Source organism: Schistocerca cancellata, chromosome 5 (genome assembly GCF_023864275.1).
Source record: "Schistocerca cancellata isolate TAMUIC-IGC-003103 chromosome 5, iqSchCanc2.1, whole genome shotgun sequence".
Taxonomy (NCBI): Eukaryota; Metazoa; Arthropoda; class Insecta; order Orthoptera; family Acrididae; genus Schistocerca; species Schistocerca cancellata.
Window position 1 is genome coordinate 385,514,352 of NC_064630.1, and position 17,024 is coordinate 385,531,375.

The window sequence follows — 17,024 nt, forward strand, 5'->3', positions numbered from 1 at the left end:
CCATAATTCCTCAACAATAGCTGTGGTCGAGGAATAACGTTGTGAACAGCATTGTAGAGCATGTCCGGAGTTATGGTGAGGCATTGGTGTCGGATGTTGTCTCTCAGCATTCCTAGAGATGTCTGTCGATCACGATACACTTACGACTTCAGGTAACCCCATAGCCAATAATCGCACGGACTGAGGTCTGGGGACCTGGGAGGCCAAGCATGACGAAAGTGGCTGCTGAGCACACGATCATCACCAAACGACGCCCGCAAGAGGTCTTTCACGCGTGTAGCAGTATGGGGTGGAGCGCCATCCTGCATAAACATCATACGTCCCAGCAGGTGTTTATCAGCCAGGCTGGGGATGATGCGATTCTGTAACATATCGGTGTACCTCTCACCCATCACGGTAGCAGTTACAAAACCAGAATCACGCAGTTCCATATGTCGGACATTTTGTGAACTTTGTTTTTCTTTTTGGTTCTAAAAAACCCATGTCATTAGAAGCATGTGTGTCAATTTGTACCTCTCTATCTGCATTATTCCGTGATTTATTCAGTTTTCAAATTTGTACTGACTTTTTGATCACCCAGTACATTGCAGCTATGAAAAATGTTGCATTGTCCTGCTGGTAGATTCCATCTTTCCGAGGAAAAACGAACTGCATGCAGGGTTGGACATGGTCCCCCTACGTGGATCTTGATCCATTGTGCCTTCCAGAATGACGAGATCACCAAGGAACACTCACCAGAACACAACGGTTCCTCCTCTGGCTTGGACCCATCCAGACGATTGTTGCAGCGTGTTTGCTTCCAGACGTTTCATGTATCTGATGCAGCATAAAACGCGTTTCATCTAAAAAGGTGACCTGTCACCACTCAGTGGACGCCCATTTACGGTATTGGCGTGTAAATTACAGCCATCGTTGCCGATGAACAGCACTCAATATTGACTCATGAACTGGGTGCCTACTGTAGAGGCCTGTGTGTAGCAAAGTTTGCTGAACGGTCCTTGAGGAGACATAATTGGTAGCCCCTTGGTTCATCTGGGCGGTAAGACGATCAACAGTTGCACGCCTGCTCGCCCATACACATCTCCGCAACCGTCGTTCAGCCCTGTGATCTATGGCCCGTGATATACCACAGTTGCCTCGACGCCGGTTTTGGATAGTGTCTTTTTCCGTGTACGGTATACTTTAACTATGACAGCATGCGAACAGTTTACAAACTTGAATGAGATTTTCACTCTGCAGCGGAGTGTGCGCTGTTATGAAACTTTCTGGCAGATTAAAACTGCGCAGGTGAGTTTCTGTAAAGTTTGGAAGGTTGGAGACGAGGTACTGGCAGAAGTAAACCTGTGAGGACCGGGCGTGAGTCGTGCTTGGGTAGCTCAGATGGTACAGCACATGCCCGCGAAAGACAAAGGTCCCGAGTTCGAGTCTCGGTCCGGCACACAGTTTTAATCTGCCAGAAAGTTTCAATTTACAAACTTATCCGTTTCAGAAATGCTTCCACACTTTGCCCGAAAGCCAATAACATGCCCCTTAGGATGTCAGATAAATCGCTCCGTTTCTGCATTACCTCTTCAACTGCACTGTTTTCCGCATCTTCCCTCCCCTCGACACGCTTTACATACCCACCACTGCTACTTCTGCCACCTGCCGTCTGTGAGTGGTAATTTCACGTTGACATTGAACATAGGCGACGGTCACATTAATGTCGTTGGACCGTGTGGAGCACAACATTGTAAAAGTTTTTTAGCCTTTTTTTTATTTCTAGGAAAGGCTACGGAGGATGTGTCAAAAGGTATTCAATAGAATCTCGAGAAAGACTGGCTCGATATTGCATTGTGCAGGGATCAAATTTACGATAAAGCCGCGTCAGTATCAGACGAACATTGAAGTGTACAACGAAAAATTCAATCACAAACTCAGTTCAGTTCCTGCGTGATCATTCCTAAAACACTTGTGCAGTTTATACAGTTTCCATGCGTTCCTTCTATCGGCACCTGTTTTCGAACTGTAGGTAAGTTGCATTCATTCTTCTCGTCTTGTATGTATAAATGGGAAGTACTTGTTGAAAACAGAAACAAGTTTGAAACGATTGTCTGATTCTTGATGTACTGCTGATTAAAACTAAGTTAAAATCGTAAAAGAAAACATGGAAACAATTGTGAGCACTTTAGAAGATAAGCAAGATCCCACCAGTGCTAACTTTGATAGTAGATCTGCAGAAAAGCTACTCTTCCCAGCTATATGTCAATTTCCTCTTTGACCTATATCACCTTTCAGCACATGTTGAATATACACAGAATAGCCGCGTTCCTAACAACCGCATTCCTGTTGCCGTATGTTCTCCTTCCCTCAAATCAACTTCTAAATTTTTTTATTCTTAATTCCTCTTACTTCATTAATGTCAACTTGACAGTAACAGGACTTTCTTTGGACAGCTGTATATATGCGATTAAAATAATTCTCTATGGTCGTTGTCTCTACACCTTCTATTGAAAAAAGTATCATAGAGAACTTAGATAATTTTCAGTGTGATCAAATATACAGCGACAATCTAGATACTACCACCACACTTATTAAAAAAAAGCTTCAAACAGTATTTTTACATCGAAACTGAAAATTGCAAAATTTTGTTGTACGTAAAATTTAGAGTTCTTCATTACACCCTTAAAACCTCACACACGAAATGACTGACCAGAAGATAGGAACATGGACTGAAGATGCTGGAAGTTTCGTTGAGATGTTTAACTAGTTTTATATTTTCTGTGAATCATCATCATGGCGGACGAGGCCAGTTGCTAGGTATGAGATAGACAACCGTCATGGACTCTGCTCAGAGTGTTTTTTCTCCTGAAGTCAGGTGATTTAGATATGGACACCATATCAGGAAACAATGTCGTCTGCCTGAATGTTATGAATGTGGGAAGGTGGACCAAAAGCATGTGATCAATAGAACACAGGGACAAGAAACATCCTAATAATCAGTCGTTAAACGAAAATGTGGGGGGCCCACCAATCGGAAGGCTCTCCCAGTAGAACAAGGGACTTCAGAAACATCAGCAGAAACGGTGTGTTGTTTGCTAGGCAAAGTGAATATTACAGAACATAAACTTCTGGTGGATACGGCTTCATATGTCAGTAGTCAGTCTGGATCTCTTGGGCAGAATGAGACTGCAGTCGCCACGGTATAGATTATCCAGAGTCGGTTACAATGACGTGCAGTTACTGGGGACAATGACGTTAAGTTTTAACATGGGAAATAACTGTTTTAGTGAGCATGCAGAAGTATTACCGCGTGTTGGTGAGGCTTATCGTGCGAACCTCGGACTCTACTTTATTGCTAAACATCACGCAAAAATTGGCCTTGTACAACGTACAATTGACGTTGATAGGACATTATTTCCACCAGGGGCAACAGTTATAAGTGTTGCACTGCGCAACTTTCACCAATCATGAAGGTGGTACGCAATAAACTGCGATCAGTGGCACTAAAGATGAATTTGCATGGTGGTACAATATCGCAAGGTACCGGGAAGTTGATTGTGTGAACATAGATACAAACCTATCTAAGGTTTTATTACATGTTGTAGAGCCATTGGGAACTAACAAACAATTGAATAAGTCACTCTGTTTTGTATGCAGAAGTATAGTATGCATTAGTGACGTGGATAGAGATTTTATTGTTTTGGTTAGTCTTGATAATTTTGTCAGGGATGAAGTGAGTCTGTCAAAAGGTTTACTAATTGCTAACTTAGATGTTTTGGAGGAATATGACATGAGCAGATCAACAAACCGCCAATGCTTCTGAATTACCTGAGGAAATGAAATACTTACGGTGAAAAATAAGCAATGGAAGCTTTGTTACTGCAGTTCACGGATTTGTTTAACCTGAGTTGTGCATTACCACCAACGCCACTCACGAAACACAGAATACCAAGAGGGAATAATGCTCCAGCGTACAGGAACTCTTATCGACTTCCATAGTCTAAGCAACCGATAATGGAAGAATTTATCGACAAGCAGCTAGATGACTGTATTATTTAGTCCAATGATAGTCCATGGCGAACACCAGTAATTTTGGTCCCAGAAAAGTCACCTGATGGCACTAAAAAGTACAAATTTTACTGTGACTACTAACACCTAAGTGCACGAACAATCACTTATGCATAACCGATACCAAACATGACAGAGACTCTCGACAACTTGGGTCAGTGTAACTACTTCTCCACAATGGATTTAATGAGCTGATCTCACCAAATAGACGTAGCGCTAGAGGATCGACCAAAGACAACTTCTTCCATTCCCAGAGGTCACTTCCAATATCGTCGTATGCCATTCCGTTTCAAGAATGAAGCTGCCACCTTTCAGAGATTATTGGATGGTGCTGTTATGGCATTGAAACTAAAACAATGTTTGATGTTTCTGGGTGACATAACTGTGTTTTCAAATGACGTGAAAGAGAATGTACGGCGGTTGGAGGAGGTATTCAAAAACCTAAGAACAGGACGACTAATGCTAAGCATCGTTAATGTCATTTTGCAGCAATGTAAGTAAATTATCTTGGGCATATATATAACAAGGAAGGTATGAGAACTGATCCATGTTTGGTATCAGCAGTCCAGGATTTTTCGCCTTCGAAGACAGAAAGTTGCAAACTCTGACTGGTCTCTGTAATTATTCCTAAGGGGATTTGTTGAAATTGCCAGGTCTTTGAACTGCTGGTTACGTAAGGGTGCAAAATTTGAATGGTCTACCGAATGTGATGCTTTGAGCTCTGACATTGGAGCCAGTTTTGATACTCTCCAGTTTTGAAAAAGAATTTATTTTATTTCGTGATACAAGCAATACGGCTTTTGGATTTGTCCTAGGACGGAATACAGACGGTACAGAGCATTTTGCAGCGTACGCATCGCAAAAGTTGAATAAAGTACGAGGTGCATTCAAGTTCTAAGGCCTCCGATTTTTTTTCTAATCAACTACTCACCGGAAATCGATGAAACTGGCGTTCCTTCTCGACGTAATCACCCTGCAGACGTACACATTTTTCACAACGCTGACGCCATGATTCCATGGCAGCGGCGAAGGCTTCTTTAGGAGTCTTTTTTGACCACTGGAAAATCGCTGAGGCAATAGCAGCACGGCTGGTGAATGTGCGGCCACGGAGAGTGTCGTTCATTGTTGGAAAAAGCCAAAAGTCACTAGGAGCCAGGTCAGGTGAGTAGGGAGCATGAGGAATCACTTCAAAGTTGTTATCACGAAGAAACTGTTGCGTAACGTTAGCTCGATGTGCGGGTGCGTTGTCTTGATGAAACAGCACACGCGCAGCCCTTCCCGGACGTTTTTGTTGCAGTGCAGGAAGGAATTTGTTCTTCAAAACATTTTCGTAGGATGCACCTATTACCGTAGTGCCCTTTGGAATGCAATGGGTAAGGATTACGCCCTCGCTGTCCCAGAACATGGACACCATCATTTTTTCAGCACTGGCGGTTACACGAAATTTTTTTGGTGGCGGTGAATCTGTGTGCTTCCATTGAGCTGACTGGCGCTTTGTTTCTGGATTGAAAAATGGCATCCACGTCTCATCCACTGTCACAACCGACGAAAAGAAAGTCCCATTCATGCTGTCGTTGCGCGTCAACATTGCTTGGCAACATGCCACACGGGCAGCCATGTGGTCGTCCGTCAGCATTCGTGGCACCCACTAGGATGACACTTTTCGCATTTTCAGGTCGTCATACAGGATTGTGTGCACAGAACCCACAGAAATGCCAACTCTGGAGGCGATCTGTTCAACAGTCATTCGGCGATCCCCAAAACAATTCTCTCCACTTTCTCGATCATGCCGTCAGACCAGCTTGTGCGAGCCCGAGGTTGTTTCGGTTTGTTGTCACACGATGTTCTGCCTTCATTAAACTTTCGCACCCACGAACGCACTTTCGACACATCCATAACTCCATCACCACATGTCTCCTTCAACTGTCGATGAATTTCAATTGGTTTCACACCACGCAAATTCAGAAAACGAATGATTGCACACTGTTCAAGTAAGGAAAACGTCATCATTTTAAGTATTTAAAACAGTTCTCATTCTCGCCGCTGGCGGTAAAATTCTATCTGCCGTATGGTGCTGCCATCTCTGGGACGTATTGACAATAAACGCGGCCTCATTTTAAAGCAATGCGCATGTTTCTACCTCTTTCCAGTCCGGAGAAAAAAAATCGGAGGCCTTCGAACTTGAATGCACCTCATAGAGCAAAATTAGTCTTAGACCGAGGAGGAGGTGCTAGCCACAATCTACCGTATTCTATACTTCCACTGTTATTCATATATACGGTCAAAACTTGAAGGTAGTGATGGATCACACAGCTATCAAATGGCTATTAGGATTAGAGGACCCTTGCAGCAGATGAACAATGGACCACACCAAGTAGTGGAAATGACATCACCTGTCAATGTCGAAATACACATGCCAACAAAGACTTCGATTATTCACGTGGGATGTATTAAAGCCTTTTAAGGGAACTGCCGAGGCATTGCACAGATACGAGCAGCATCACCAGTACAGAATGCGAAACCTCACGGAACAACGAACAGACATATGAGGCTCAGAGTACGTCTGAAATGCGTTAAGTCCTTATGTCACGTCGTTATATAAGATTAGAGATCGTTATTTGCCTATATCGCACTTCGCTTGTTCTTGTGTAGATATTAGGAAGCCTTTCAGTTTTATTTTATTCTATTTATAGTACGTTTTAAAGCGTTCTTTTTTTATTTTTCACTATCGAGGGATCGATACAACATTGTTTTTGTATATGGGAGTAGTCTCACATTCTGAATGGACGGGGATGTAGTGTTGAAATTTTCGTTTCTCTCAGTTTGAAGAAGAGGGTTGAAGAAAGGGTACAGGTACAAACCAAAGATGTATTCATAATGTTAGAGCAAATAGATGGCTATGCACTAATATCGTTGGAGGACCTACAAAGATACCAGAGGCAACGTGTTACGATCAACCCAAGCAGGATGATACAGATTTGAGTGCAGGCATGTGAGGTCCATTTATTCCTGGGAAAATTCGCAGCAAGTGGACGTCAAAGGGAACTGTCAATGCCGCATCTGTATTTCCAGAGAGTGGACACCTACTGGGTCTACTGAGTTTTTTCATCAGAAGTAAATTGTTATGAACGCAGGAAACCAACAGGTATGAATAGAATGGAACTGTGGGCTAGCGGAATAACGATAAACGGTACAACTCTTGACTTAGCAGGCGCGACACTTCCTCCACCAGCTACGATCTCTGGTACGATCACACTGAAATAACAACAACCAATGTTGTACTGGCCCGTGGAGCCGCTAGAGGCACTGACTGCCCAAAACTTGAACTTCCTAAACAATACCTTAAATACTGATTTTCTATGCTCCCCAGACTGACTATTAGTAACGCAAAAAGCGAGAATTGCAGCCGAACCAATGTTCAAGCACAAGCAGGAGTACTGCGGTAAGGAACATCATATTATCACGACTAAAAGCGTGACACCTACCAGTGCTGCAGTGCTCCCGAGTGCAACCTGTTTCTCTGTTAAACGAGAGTCAGTGCACTGCTCAGATTAACCTATCCACAATATACCCGTTGGTTGGTTAGTCAGACATAGTAAGGAAATTATGTGTAAAGTAATAGATGAACCTATTTGTGTACGGACAATTGCGTTAGTGTGTAAGAAATGACTTCTGCAAAAACATGCATTACCGATTCAACGTATAAACCGTTGAAAGTCATGTAAATTAACTGTATGGTAATGGAAGAATAAGGTTGTATAATGTGTATAATATTGTATAATTTGTAACTACTGATGCAAAATGCGTATGATGAGGTTGTTACAGGTTTTCCAAACTGAAAAATTCGAGATGAATTTTCTGAAGGATCGGGGAGATGCTATTCCGCATGATATTATCCCGGCAGACACTAAACAATCGCCCAGGTTCTGTCTTGTCAGCTCCCAGAAACCGAACCGCTTGTGTCAGTGACCAGTAGACTAGCAGATAGGGAGAAATACGGAGTAAATTGCAGCAAACACGAAAGGTACTGCAGCACGGGGGAACGACGAAGTCTGCAAGCAAAGCATAATAACATCATAGAAGCCAGAGATAAGTTCATACTAGTGGCAAAGCAGAGCTTCATAAGGAAGGCCGGGAACAACGCAATTTTAAGTATTCAGGTGTCCAGTCAGCAGAAAAAAGCTTCTGAAAGAAGAAGTTGCGAAAATCTGAAGTCACTAGAAGATCTGACATCGAAGAAAAACCAGACCACATGATGCCATAGCCATCCCGACAGCTGCAGACCGCGCGGAGAGCTCCAATATAAATACCCAACCATTATTAACAAATGTCTGATCGATGAGAGCTGATTGACGACTGCCCAGTGCATAGTCTCAGCCCTTTTGTCAGTTGCAGCTAACTAGTGAGAGGAGAGGCTGTGTATATCGTCCCGTGGCGTCTCTAGCTAACTGTCTATGGAACCACAAGTTTAGCTGGAAGGACGCTGCTACTGCTGCAAACTGCACTGCCAAATTCCGAGGCTACACTGGTGCTGTGCAGACGCAGCTATCACCCCTGCAGGCCTGCTGGACCCTTGATCTGTGTGACCTAGACACTGTCTGTCGTCTGCCTTCGAGTGGTTGAGCAGCGCTGCTGCCCATCTCATTCCTGTGCCAGACACCGATGCTGCTGGCTCCTGTTTCCTAAATGGGGGCTGAGAGCCGACCGCTGCGTGACAGCAAGTACCTCAGGTGGACCAGTGGCGATACTCGTGAATGCTACTCTTCGACGTCCACAAGAGCATTTTGGAGATCTATACGCAAAGCTGGAAGCCGCCACATCTCTGGCTATTGGCCGCTCGTGACGTAGGAAACATCTCCCCACACTCTGCTGTGCTAGCGATATTGCATGCCGGCCTTCCACCACTGATAAGGTGCCACTCCGCCGGTCCGCTTACGGTATAACACTTTTGAAGAGGATCTTTTATTTCTGCCTAATAAATGTATTATGATGTTTTCTTGGGGGCCTCGAGCATAATTAAGACCTTACTACTGCATTCCAGGTGACTCACTCCTGAAAACTTTAGGAGTCTGAGGCCGTACCCTTATGGTACCCACATATAGGTTGACAGAGCACAGGAGTATCAAATTGTTGGGGCAGGGAAATTTCTGGGTTCATCAAACAGTTAACTCATAAGTTCTTCAAGATGGTGTGAACTGGAATAGTTCGAATGCCTGTTGGTTTCAAAAATGCACGCCAAGTCGACAGCTTTGAGGAGGGACATCGGTGTCTCCCATGTCCACTCTCCTGGCGCCACCGGGAAGGTTCGCATGAGAGCTACTGTAAAGTTTGGAAGGTAGGAGACGAGGTACTGGCAAACGTAAAGCTGTGAGGTCGCGTCGTGAGTCGTGCTTGGGTAGCTCAGTTGGTAAAGCACTTGCCCGTGAAAGGCAAAAAAAAAAAAGGTTCAAATGGCTCTGAGCACTATGGGACTTAACATCTATGGTCATGAGTCCCCGAGAACTTAGAATTACTTAAACCTAGGACATCACACAACACCCAGTCATCACGAGGCAGAGAAAATCCCTGACCCCGCCGGAAATCGAATCCAGGAACTAGTGTGCGGGAAGCGAGAACGCTACCACACGACCACGAGCTGCGGACGAAAGGCAAAGGTCCCGAGTTCGAGTCTCGGTCCCACCCACAGTTTTAATCTGCCAGGAAGTTTCATATTAGCACACACTCCGCTGCAGAGTGAAAATCTCATTCTGCAAACATCCCTCAGGCTATGGCTAAGCCATGTCTCCGCAATATCCTTTCTTTCAGGAGTGCTAGTTCTGCAAGTTTCGCAAGAGAGCTTCTGTAACGTTTGGAAGGTAGAAGACGAGGTACTGGCAGAAGTAAAGCTCTGAGGACGGGTCGTGAGTCGTGCTTTGGTAGCTCAGTTGGTAGATCACTTGCCCGCGAAAGGCAAAGGTCCCGAGTTAGAGTCTCGGTCCGGCACACAGTTTTAATCTGCCGGGAAGTTACGTATCAGCGCACACTCCTCTGCGGAGTGAAAATCTCATTCTGGCATCTAGAAGTAACTCCAACATCCAGTTAGTGAACTCATGGTAGTCATGTGGTCTACAAAACCGAGCCGTGAGAGACCCCTCGCTTTCTTGGCAACGAGCCTCAGACCTGCCTTCCTCATCTCTCCCTAGCGCAATATGTTCCCAGCCTGTTGGTGGTCTCCCAAGCATCACTTATATCCCGTAAGAGAAATTCCTGGAATAAACTCCAGCCAGTTTCTTTTCACATTTAATACATGTTCTCTTTTCACCAAATTTTTATGCACTTCGAGATACCCATAACCTGGAAGTACTCTGCTGTCGACAAAGTCCTGTACATAAGAACTGCACCACTCGGCGCTCGAGTCCTCTGGGATGAAGATCTGTGTTACACTTTGGGTCACGCCAACGGAAGAGTACAATTACGACGAAAACCACATCAGCCAAAACTCCCTCTTGCCAATAGGACGCTACAAGGAGTAGTAGTAAAGTTTAATTATTAAACCGCCACTATGAAACTCAATGATGATGTCAATCCTAGCACCCCCCCCCCCCCACCCTTCAGTGCGAGAGATATTTCCCAATAATGGATGGCATGGCGGAGATTGTTTGGTAGGGAAGGAGATTAGGTAATGGCGGAAGTAAAGCAGTGAGGACGAGTCATGATTCGAGCTTGGATAGCTGAATCGGTTCATGCTCAGAACAGAGCGAAGCCCCTGTTTGTGAGCATTCACATGAAGATGTGGTGACGTTGTCGAGCGTGTCTTACAAGCCTGCTACTGGAGGTGTTAGTGGCGATCTCTCTCTCTCTCTCTCTCTCTCTCTCTCTCTCTCTCTTCCCCGTGCTGTTATCGGACATCCCAGCGCCTTTCTTCTACATTGGCCAATTCTTCCTTGAACTAAGTTACATCCACCACCGCACTATTGCCCACACGCTTGGCATCGGCGAGGGCGATGTACTCGTACACCAACTTGCAACTGAGTAGGGTTCCGAAAGTGACTGACAGGAAATACCCCCACACAGAGTGGCGTGTTGTGTGGCAGGAGGTGAGCGCCGCCACTCTTGATACGGACGTTCATTACGCTTGGGAAGTAACGGTTAACGAGAAGCAGGTGCGCCAATGTCGCCTACATCAAATTCACGTCGCGGACTCTCTGCTGTGTGTCACCTGCGAAGTGAAGGACACAGATGACCATCGCCTTGTCTGTGGATCGGCGAAAGATGATTGGGATTTGGTGCGACAGATCTATTTCCTCACACGCGTGACTCCCGACCGGATAACTGTACAACCGCTCCTCTTCCCGGATGATGTCTATTTTCCAATAGCAAAAACGAATTCTGTGAAATGGATACGCGGCCAACCAGATCACTATTTGTTCAGTATCTGTGAGAAGAGCGTCCTCGATTTTTGGCACTACTTAAAAGAGCGACATTGTGTGTACGGAAGCTCAAATACCAGCAGTATTTCTTAAATTTTCTCTGGAGCGCGTTTCATAACACAACTTGCAGCTGGATTATTCATGGCAGGAAAAGTTTGTTAGGATTGAATTACCAACGGCGACCACATTAATACGAGAAGATAGGCATCGATAATTTGGCAACGGGTAAACCATGGAGTGCCCACACATTGTAAAGAGACGACCTTTTTTGTTTCACGTTCTGTTTGGTAGCCGACGAGGATCGGTTTTCGTGTACCTTCCCCTCTGTATTACGAGGCATGCCATAGCTCGAGCTTTGCCAAGGCATTGGTGACGGTAAAGAAAAAATAAAAAAATAAGAAACATACATAAAAATAAAAGTAAATAAATAAATCTTGTCTCCTTTTCCTTGATGCATTTTGGCCGTCTTGGATCCTATGCCCTCCATCTTTCTTATTTCTGAAGGGGAGAACGGGAGACGCGCGGAGTGGCCGCGCTGTTTGAGGCACTATGTCACTGATTGCGCGGCCCCTCCCGCCGGAGGTTGGAGTCCTCCCTCGGTCATGTGTGTGTGTGTTGTTCTTAACGTAAGTTAGTTTAAGTAGTGTGTAAGTCTAGGGACTGATGACCATAGCAGTTTGGTCCCATAGGAATTCACACACATTTGAAAATTTTTTTGAGAACGGGACATCGTGGCCAGGCCTTGGGTTGTGGTCCCTGCTCATTCCCCGCCTCCATAAACCTAAAATATCGCGGGATCGAATCTGTCGGATCATGGATGATAAACAATAAAAAATTGTCAGCGTAAAAAAAATACAGTAGAGCACTTGGCCGCGAAAGTTAAACGTCCCGAGTTCGATTCTAGGTCCAAAAATCAGTTTCAGTCTCCCAGGAAGTTTCATGTTCGTAGAAGTCTGCACTTAGGTCGCTCGGGGAACGTTCCACAACACAGAACTTCTTAGTCATAGTTTTGTAAATACGTGACACACAGTCCTATCTTCACCCAAGAAGAGAGAAAGAAGTCACTAGGTTCCATTGAAGGCAGCAGGAAATCCATCTTTCATGTGATTTTGTGTTTTCATCAAGTTCTGCGCAGTGTCTTTTCTCTGCCTTTGTCATATTTTTACCGTGCCAGGTGGGCAAGATCTCGATGGGAAGCGAATTGATTGATTTTATCTACATTTTTATTACGTTTGATATTCTGTAACCCATGTACCCTTAAATACCTGTCCTACGCGTGGATGATTGCTAGATTGGATGAATGTAGATGTAATTGAAAAGGCGTGCACATTGGTAAATGCAGCTAGCTAAGCCTGGGGACGGCCGTTGTGTTTAATTTTTCGAAGCTCGCTGGGGGTCTAGTTAGGCAGGCGTTCGTTTGCCCGGCCTTTCATTATGCATGCCCTCGTGATTGGTTCTCTCAGATCCACTCGAAATGCAAGCGCATGTTCAAATTTTAGACGTTGATGCGAAGGAAAACTTTGAGCGAATGAGCCAGGCATTATTACTTCTAACTTCTGACTGGAGATCCGTTATCACTGAAAAATTCTTCTTGTCGATTAGTCAGTTCGCCCTCTCCAAGTTTCTTTCTGTCTTTGTCTGCGGAGGCGAGGCGGGTTGCGTTTTGTGCAGCGTTGGTTAGTCGCTTGGGGTTTGGTGAAGTGCCGCGTCTTTACACACTTGGAGTTTCGAAGAGAGTTTGTTCAGATTTGCGTGTTAGAAACTTTCCATAATTTTTTAATTCATTTGTCAGAAAAATTACATATTTCGCGTGAATGATAGTTTTGCTATCGTTACACTAGATTCAGAAGTAGCCTAACTTTACTTATTCAGTCACGATTCACCCCTTGCATCGTGATCCTGAACAAGTTTCGTTCTTCTTTTCGCTTGGATCACAAGCCAATTTTGACGACTTGAACTGTACTAGAGAATGATGAATTTTGACTTCGGTTATTCTCTGAAAGTTTAAACCTTTAAGTGTGAGCGTATGAGCGTTAGTGCTGCGTTCGTTAGTGAACCTAATCCTTGATGAATCATGATGAATAACTTAATAAAAACGAAAAACAAAAAATTAACGAACCACACAGGTAAGAACTGATACGTGTTAAATGTTTATTGAAGTCGAGGTGTACGCTCCATTTTGAGAATAAACGTGAATTTGGAATCAACTTAGTTCGTTAAATTTTTCCTCAGTTGCATGTCAACATGCCATTCCATTTCCTGATTAACCTCATTGACGCTATAAGAGAAATATGTTAGGAAACATTTAGTCTCTGATCGATCGGTCTGACGTCTGAAAATTAAATTTCTGATGCTCGGTTTCTTTGTCATAGAACATATGGCCTAATTCAGTTACTTTTTTTTTTGTAACTTCAGACGGCTTGGCATTCAATGGAAGTTAGATAATGACAAGCACTGTTTTGTTCAATACGAAGCTCACGGCTACGGAAAAGTCCATGTTTTACGGCAAAAGCTCTACCTACCCCGCATGCAGTTACCAATATTCAGACGTTTTCAATATTTTATAAACAGCGGGTGGCTTTTATCTTGTCAGGAGAACAGGGGCCAAGTTTAATACCTCTTCAGAGCAGCCTGTGTGACTGTGTTCAGTTCAGAATGACCAAGAGTGTTGTTGTGGAGCAAACACACAGCCTGGAACAGCTTCCGAGAACACATCGTCTTGACACCCTTCTGTAACGTCGTCACTAGATTTAGGTAGTGCGTTCTTGTAACGGCATGCCACTGACGAGCGTAATCTGTGAGCATTACATCATGAAAGCTCCAGAAACCACGTGCCCGGTGAGAACCTTGGTCTTCTACGGCGCTTATAAATCCACTTGTTTATACTAATTCCTTTGTTCCTCTGTTCCGGAGTCATAGTGATACACTCAGTGAGCCGTGTGGCTCGCTGGCAATACATCGATTCGCTGCGCGTTAGGTCTGGGCAGCAGCGCCGCCTACTGGCTGTTTTCGCGCCGTTGGCAGTTGTGGCTCCGAGTTGCGAATGGTTAGGAATGGACGCCGGTTAACATCGGATATCTCCTGCCTGCTTCGACGTCTGGGCTGGCTTCCGCGCATTTTGGCAACGCGTACAACGAGAGCCAGAGTGGTGTTCTTGCGGGGTCTTACTGCCAGGGATAAGCTGTGGACGTGCAGCGCATACTGGGAAGCAGCTTGTGCGTTCTGCCGGAGGGTATTTTATTATCTCGATGGTTGTTAGTGTGGCTGGTTCTTTTCTCAAATGACAGTGGTGAGAGCGTAATGTTGCATGTCCAATGTATTTTTGATACATTGTCTCACCTTGTAATGTGACCACGTGCTGCAGCTGTCTGCCTTGTTCCTAACTTAAACTGAATACATGACGACTAACTGAAACCCTCAGCTGCCAACAGGTGTTATTGATATACCTCGATGTGGATAGCTGAAAATGTGTGCCCCGACCGGGACTCGAACCCGGGATCTCCTGCTTACATGGCAGACGTCCTATCCATCTGAGCCACCGAGGACACAGATGAATAGCGCGACTGCAGGGACTTATCCCTTGCACGCTTCCCGTGAGACTCACACTTCCAACTGTCCACAATTCTACCTATGTAATGTACCTTATAGACATTTGCCCATCCACTCATTACTCGCGCACGCCTTGGCGATTCACGAAGAGTTTGGGCAAACCTGTGCGCATTCGCACAGACGAAGGTCAATGGCTGGGTAGCCTTTAACTATATATATATGAAGACAGTAACTGTTCTCGAAAGAACAGAATACTGTTGATGACCGTGCAGATTTTCCCTGGAATAAATGATGACTAATGTCTATAAGGTACATTACATATGTGGAATTGTGGACAGTTGGAAGTGTGAGTCTCACGGAAATCGTGCAATGTTCAAGTCCCTGCAGTCGCGCTATTCATCTGTGTCCTCGGTGGCTCAGATGGATAGGGCGTCGGCCATGTAAGCAGGATATCCCGGGCTCGAGTCCCGGTCGGGGCACACATTTTCAGCTATCCACATCGAGGTATATCAACAACACCTGTTGGCAGCTGAGGGTTTCAGTTAGTCATCATTTATTCCAGGGAAAAGCTGCACGGTTATCAACAGTATTCTGTTCTTTCGAGAACAGTTACTGTCTTCATATATAAACTGAATACGATGTGCTAAACTACAGTGGTGAGATGCCTGTCGTCGTTGGGTTAATTTGTTGTATTAGTGGCCGCTCCTGATCGCCTCATTATTACGTGGCTATCCTATGAATGAATTAAAGTTTCTAGCAGTTATAAAACGGTCAGAGTAAGCAACACGAGTGAGGGTATGGTTTGTAATCAAAGTTTGTTTGATAAACTAACGAGTGATAACTGTTCTACGTCTACATATATACTCCGCTAGCCACCAAGCGGTGTGTGGTGGAGGGCACAATTCGTGCCAAAGTCACATTTCCACCCGTCTGTTCCACTCGCGGATCGCGCGAGGGAAAAACGACTGTTTGAACGCCTCAGTACGAGCTCTTATTTCCCTTATCTCTGAGTGGTAATCATTGCGCAATTTGAAAGTTGGCGGTAATAATATATGCTCTACATCCTCCGCGAAGATCGGATTTCGGAATTTAGTGAGCAACCCCTTCCGCATAGCGCGCCTAATATCTGCAAGTGTGTTCCACTTCAAACTTTCTATGAGATTTGTAACGCTCTCACGATGGCTAAATGTACCAGTCACGAATCTTACCGCTCTTCTTTGAACCTTCTGAATCTCTTGAATCAGACCCAACTGGTAAGGATCCCTTACAGACGAACAATACTCTACTGGACGAACTAACGTATTGTAAGCTATTTCCTTTGTTTAAGGACTGCATCGCTTCAGGATTCTACCAATAAACCGCAATCTAGAGTTCGCCTTGCCCGTTACTTGAGTAATCTGACCATTCCATTTGAGATCATTTCGAATAGTCACACCCAGATACCTGACTGATTTTACCGCTTCCAAAGACTGGGCATTTGTTTTGTACTCGTACATTAATGGGGATTTTCGCCTTGATATACGCAGTAGGTTACACTTACTGATATTGAAAGATAACTGCCAGTCATCACATCACGCATTTATTTTCTGCAAATCCTTATTGATTTGTTCAAAACTTTCGTGTGATACTACTTTCCTGTAGATTACAGCGTCATCGGCAAACAGTCTAATGCCGCTGTCAGTATCATCAACCAGATCGTTTATGTAAATCGTAAAAAGCAGCGGACCTATGACACTGTTGATGCACATTTAAATCTGTGGCACGCATGATGAATTCTTACCAGAGCTCTGGTTGCTTTACCTTACTCGTATTGTGTTGTTTTTTTAAATGTCAAGAGTGAATACGAGTGTTTTAATCTAATGTTCGCCATAAATTTTCGAAATCGGTCGTTGTGTTAGATGCATATGTTGGTTTGCAGGTGGCTCTGAGTTCTTTTCTGTGTTTGCTGTCCGGTTTATTTATTGGTGCTGTTAAGCCGTTGTGGTGCGTTATTGTGCTTGTGTCATTACTGCCTGC